Source organism: Notolepis coatsorum (genome assembly GCF_963971535.1).
Source record: "Notolepis coatsorum genome assembly, chromosome: 1".
NCBI classification, from domain to species: Eukaryota; Metazoa; Chordata; class Actinopteri; order Aulopiformes; family Paralepididae; genus Notolepis; species Notolepis coatsorum.
Genome location: NC_140165.1, coordinates 126,272,339 through 126,279,341, shown reverse-complemented (window position 1 = coordinate 126,279,341; position 7,003 = coordinate 126,272,339).

The following is a 7,003-nucleotide window of genomic DNA, read 5'->3' as shown; positions in this document are numbered from 1 at the left end:
CACTACTGCACAAAGGGAGGCCAAGCGGAGCCGCTGGCTGACAAATACACCCCGCTGACAGCCCCCCAAAACCATCAGAACAGGGAGGGCCGAGCCCCCCCGACCCCCCCTAATGGAGGGTATCCCCCCTATTAGAGGCTTCACGGGAAGGCGACGGACCCGACCGTGCGAAGAGGCACTCAAGCAACTTAACGCACAGGGTGAGCAGACCGTGGCTTGACCCCACGACTACACACACGCACAACCCGCATGCCACCCGGGAACGAACGGAGGAACAACCTCGTTACTGCCCCCAGAATCACGGGGTCAAGGGCAAACCCAACCCCGTGGCAAGGCCGTAGCAGCGGAGCGCGAAGGAAGACCCAGACCCACCAAAAGGACTGGACTCCCTGGAATGGGGGCCCGGAGAAGTCCATGATGCCAGCATCAAGACCCCACCAGGTGGGCACGTAGTGCCCCGCCCCCCACATCGCCAGCGTATTCGGACAAAGGCCCCCCAGTTACTGCACCTGGTAATCCCAGGCGGTATCCCAAGTACTAACCAGGCCAGAACCTGCTTAGCTTCCGAGATCGGACGAGATCGGGCGTGTTCAGGTCGGTATGGCCGTAAACCGAGCGGGCCCCGTCCCCCCAACAGTACACCGCCTGGCACACTAACCCTGCAGAACAGACAGTCAGCATGGCCGTAAGCACACAAAAAAGGTTAACCAACGGAAGCAGGCAGCGCACCGGGGAAAAACCAGGCAACAGGCTGTTAACCCTAGCCTGGAGACTGCGGACGAGACAGGCGCCAGAGGGGACAGCTGAACACAGCCGCCCCGGCGGAAGGAGCGTAAGCTGGCGGTGTTGCATGACCAAGCCTCCATTTAAAAACCCCCACCCAGAGGGGTCGAGGCAGAGAAGGCTGACACGATTGGCAGACGTCATGAACGTGCAGGGGCACCCTCAAACGGTGAACCCGGGAGTTGACACTGCTCCAACACACCAGGGAATCAACCACCTCGGTGTTACCCAATGCGGTGGTTGTTCCTATAACCCCTCAAGAAAAAACTCCAAAACACACCTGCGGGTATACACCGGCTATACCGCAGTACAAGTGTTTCAGTTTCCAAAAAGGGTTAACCCAGGCCTACGGGTCGCAAACATCACTTCGGACCGGGCCTGGCGGTACGGGAAGCACAGGGTCACCAGAGGAGGTCAAAAAACCACCCCCACAGGCCCCTCTTCGCCATGCGTGAGAGAGGAGCGAAAAATAATGGAGAACCAGCCCCTAAGCACACCGTACCTGGTATTCCCCGGCGGTCTCCCAACCAAGTACTAACCAGGACCAACCTGTGTAGCGGCCGAGATCCGACGAGATCGAGCGCGTACAGAATGGCATGGCTGTAAGCCATGACGACAGTGCTGAGTAAAAACATACCCAACCAGGGTCTCCATAGCGCTTAACCCTGTGACACCCAGACCGACCTGGCATTTTTCCCCCTGAAAAAAGCCCAAGTCCCTCAGGGTACCAGAACAGCAGATCTGCATCCCCGGCGGACAACGGGTTCAACTGATCTGGACCAGCGTGACCAGAACCAGTCCCGTGCCCTAACCACGCCGACATGCCTACTCCAGGAGAAGGGCAGATATGCGTGTTGATCTTAACATGAAAAGAAGGCGCCACCCAGACGTTCGGACGAACCGCGCCTGGTGGCCCACCCCAAGGGCGTGAGACCCCACTACATATGTTCAGATCCATCCCGTCATCATCCCCCAGACGTGAACGAGAATCCGTCGACAACCCACCCAGGTCATGGGATGTGGTCGTCGGAAGAGGAAAAACCCCCATCTCAGTTGCTTTATAAAAACGCTGTTTCAACCACAAGCAACCAAGGCGTGCCAGTCAATCGCCTGTTTACAGCGAGCTAGCACTATACGTGCGTCGGGACACACCCCCATCAATGAACAGGCTATTTAGACCTGTCATTGAATCCCCAAGGCGCCCAGGGGAACGACAAGAGGGGTGTGACACTCCCTAACTCCAACACTTCTGGAATAGAAAGAAGGAAGCATCAACAGTATGTATCCCAGTCTACACAGCCGGGGTAAAAAATGTTCACATTTTTACATCCCACCACCCTCCCATAGGAAAGAGACGGGGATCCCCAGAGAGACTTCCCACGCGAGCTGTACAGATTGAAAAGAATATATTGCACCTTGAGCCATGTAAAAAACTGGTTTTAGGGCCTCCGGGGAAGAGGCACTGAACCCATACACACTCAATAAACGAATTGAATCGAATATACATACAATAGAAAAGGACCCTTCTAGAGGGTCCACTCACTTTGACAATCTGAGGAGGAAGGCTCTGTACTCTGATGGAGGCTTCCTCACATGGAAGAAGGAGTCCGAACTCACAGAAGGCCTGAATAGGCGCTTGGTGAGGAGGAGCCCTGACCACCCCCCCTGAAAACAGATCCATCACATGGACCTGAACAGCACACGGAAGTCCTACCAACAGAGACGCGCACGGTGACGTACTCTATGGCGGGGGAATTCCTGCGGTGCACACGCCCAATATACCAGGCCGTGGGACCAGGAACTCCCCCCCCCCCCCCCCCGTAACGTGCCGAACCGCCACGTGACGGGAACCTTGAAGGACAGGGGGTGTACCCCTGACCGACAGCCAATGGGGAGAGGAAAGGTTACCAGTTCACCCCTTTACGACCCCACACCCATGATACGACGTAACGACAAAAAGAGAATATGACACAGTCATAGTCAGCTCTATGAAGCGTTTCACAGCTCCACACAGCGCATGAGCTAACCTGCTATCTGATTTTTACTAAGGAAAAACACAGAATAGAGAGGGCTCTAAGAACCCGGTCCAACATACACATGTGCTTCTGTGGCCAGTACAACCCAGTTGTAGGTCACATGACACACACAACCCATCATCACCTACAAAAAATGGCAAAAACACTCAACAGAGGAACGCCGTTTTTTTCACAATGAGAGAATACATCATTCTTGATTAGTATCGACCACAGGCCTTGCTAAGCACACATGACAGCAACCAAACCAATTTCCCTTTAGGAAATAAGTTTCTCCAGCAGATTTAGCACAACCTCAGCAATCAAGCTAAGAGTTACATCGTATCCCTACCACACAAAAGACACAATTAATGCACAACATGTCTGATAGGAGGTGATAAAGTCCCCAGGGAACCGGGGGGGAAAACACAATCCTCCTATTTTACCCTCAATACGGCCAGTTAAAACAGGAAAACCTGTTAATGTGTGAACACACTGTTCATTGTCATTACAGTCTGAGAAAGAACATTCTTTTACTCACTTGTCACCAAGCATAGCTTCATAGGTTAGTTACCTTAGTTGTGAGTACACGGCCGTGTTACTCACACAACAACCAGATCATTACATCCCGTTTGCACGGAGAAGCTAACTGCCAGTGACAAAAACAGCTCACACATAACCCGCAACGTATCCTAAATGCATTGTAGCAACACACGTTTTGGGAAAAACACCGTTATTCACAATACATTTAGCAAAGTAAAACCAGAAGACGTGTTATGAGGTCTGGTCAACCCCGTTCCTACCCGGAACGCAGATCAGCGAAGTGCAGTCACAAGACACCGTAGAACACAGCCGTCCTGTGTTGTTCGATCCGGGCAGCGTCGCCGCTCCAACCAGTCGCTACAGTCCTCTTTGTTGACGCAATCCCCGTCCAGGCTCAGGGCAGGGTCGACGAACATCCCCTGTCAAGGATGACGTCGTGGTCAAGAGTGTAAAACATGTTAAAATCAAAGCACGTTCAACAGAATAGCATCAAGCTAACGGCTGCTCCAACCGTTCGGGTGCTATTGCTTCTGCTCGCGAGACGCCGATCTAACGACGCACGCGATCAGAAGCGAGCTCACGGCGGCGCGCGAGAAGCTAAGCTACCCCGCGCCAGGCCATGGCCATAGCAGCAAGCTAACGTTACCTAGCGACCACAACATGCTAGCCCCGCAGCTAACAGCTGACTGGCTAATAGTAGGCCTTAAGCAGGCCATGCAGCGATCCAGCAGGCTAACGCAGCAGTTAACAGCTGACCGGCTAACCGTAAGCTATGAACATGTAAACAATGACATAACACTCACCCAGACAGGCCGCCGTTCTGAACCTCTCCTCACTTTTTAAGAGAAAAGAGAAAACAAGATGTCAACACCGCTTCACAACGGTGACATTACCACATCCGACGGAATCAGCACAGTACCAACTGGCCTGTGTAGCTGACTTTGAACATGAATCTGCCGCTATCGCACATTACATGCACATATCCCCTCGTGAAGGAATACTCTCATTTGGATATGAAAGATGGGGCCTTAACACGGTGACAGAGAGAATCCACTCGTCCAGAACACACAGGGATCACCAGTGTCAATGGTCGCGGCCCACTAGTTAAAACTATAATGGTCTCCAGACCAAGGCCTTCTGTCGCCTAGGTGGCTGAACAAAGGACCCTAGTCTGGGGCCGGTTTCCATAAACTTTGTCAAGTAGCCCCCATAGCACTAACAGACAAGTGGAGCCCGCCAGCAAACACTACTCACCCAACCTGGAACGCACCGCTTCTCACAACAGCGGCATGTCCGACAGTTCAGCTGTGGCCTGACAGGTTTCACCCCAACAAACACAGCAAGGAACTGCAGTTGAGAAGCATGCAGCGGCGTGCTCCCAATACGAAAACCGGTGGAGGGTTTTTAGAATGATCATCATCTTCCAGACACTCCAGTACGAAGACAATATCGCCGTATTTTCTCGAAAATAGTGAGAGAGAAAATAAAGATATGTCAACGTATCCTTGTTTCCCAAAGCTGCTCCTAAACCTTTCTTCCATCATGGTGTCAAGTGTGGGGATCTACCGAGGCACTTCTTCCTTGTGGTGAAAGCGAGAAGGAGGAGAGCAGGTGACCACACACCTGCTTATGAAGGTAAGCTGATGAGGGGTGTGGTCAGACTAATACTGGTATTAGAGGTACATTTGTGGTTTATTCAGTACGCGTGCACGTACGCGAGATAGTGCAGTAGTGATGCCAAGCAGAGCCCCTAATGAAACAGAACTGCTCATATTCAACCAAATGCTTCAGAATTCATTGGACGGCACTTCACAGTGCAGTTGGACAATGACCCGAAGAATACTACGAAAGCAACCCGTTTTTTTTTTAAAGACAAATAATGGCCAAGTCAATCACCTGAGCTGAATCCAATTGAGAATAAATAAAATTAGCTGAAGATAAAATGCCCCAAGAACAAGCAGGAACTGAAGACGTTGCAGTAGAGGCCTGGCAGAGCATCACCAAGGACGGAACTTATGGTGCTTTCTCACTCACCATCGGGGTCGAATCAGCTCCGTTCCGTCTCGTTCCGTCTTTGGGTGCAAACTCCCCCCCCCCCCCTCTAGTTTGTGTACACACTTCAGTCTTGGTTCGCTCCGGGTTCTGTTTACGGTTTGCGTTTTGAGCGTGTGCTAGTTAGCATAGCCTATTACTAGTAACATTGCTTGCATCAATTATATTGAATGTCATTGATCTACCGGTCGACCACGGCCGACTGGTTGGGCACCACTGGTCTATAGAAATAAATGCATTCGAACAAGAAAGTATAGTAGACATAGCAATGGCAAACGCTAAGCTAACGCTAGTTAGCTTAGCCTATTACTAGTAACATTGCTCGCATCAATTATATTGAATGTCATTGATCTACCGGTCGACCACGGCCGACTGGTTGGGCACCACTGGTCTATAGAAATAAATGCATTCGAACAAGAAACCAATGTATAGACATAGCAATGGCAAACAAAATTGCCAGGCCTAATGCGAGCCAGGGAAGTGTTGTGCTTTGTAACGTGGCTTCATGTTTTCATCCACTGAGCTGTGAGGCTCCACATGCTTGTTTTGGTTGAGGTCTAAACTCGCAAATTGCCCATAAATATCGTTTTTGTGGGTATTGTCCAGTTGTTGCTGTGTTTTTATCTGCCCAAAATTCAAGCAAGCATGAAGCATTACAGTAACGACGCTGTGTGTGTCAGCAAGTTGATACAGAAGCCTCCCGTGTTTTGGTACAAGCTTGTACACGACGCCCCCGCTCCCACTGGTGCGCATCCTGAACGCTTATTGCTTAATAACAGCGGAGCAGTGCTGCCGTTGCTTCCGCGTTTTCCCTGATTGGCTGCGACACGCCCCGCGGCAGGCGCGGCAACCGCAGAGCGGAGCGGCAGAGCTTGCGGCATTATGTAACCGCCCTAATCCGCCATGATTTTCATTCGGCGCTCAGCTCACCTGGCAACGCAGCGGTCCTGCGGTCCGTTGTTGACAAGTTCGAATCCCATCAAATTTTTTTTTTTTAACGTGATTTTTTTTTTTAACGTGTATTCTTTCGGCGGTTAAGGTTAGGCATGGTTAAGGTTAAGGTTAGGCATTGTTTCGGAGTTGGTTAAGGTTAGAACGGTTAAGTTTAGGCGCTGTTAAGGAGCTGGTTAAGGTTAGAGTTTGTCTTAGAGAATGGCAATATTCTTTCCATGGTTAAGGTTAAGGTTAGGCATGGTTAAGGTTAAGGTTAGGCATTGTTTCGGAGTTGGTTAAGGTTAGAACGGTTAAGTTTAGGCGCTGTTAAGGAGCTGGTTAAGGTTAGAGTTTGTCTTAGAGAATGGCAATATTCTTTCCATGGTTAAGGTTAAGGTTAGGCATGGTTAAGGTTAAGGTTAGGCATTGTTTCGGAGTTGGTTAAGGTTAGAACGGTTAAGTTTAGGCGCTGTTAAGGAGCTGGTTAAGGTTAGAGTTTGTCTTAGAGAATGGCTATATTCTTTCTATGGTTAAGGTTAGGCATGGTTAAGGTTAAGGTTAGGCATTGTTTCGGAGTTGGTTAAGGTTAGAACGGTTAAGTTTCGGCGCTGTTAAGGAGCTTAGAGAATGGCAATAGACAGCCTAGTTCCGCACTGCCGCTCTCCCGCGGTCACATGGTC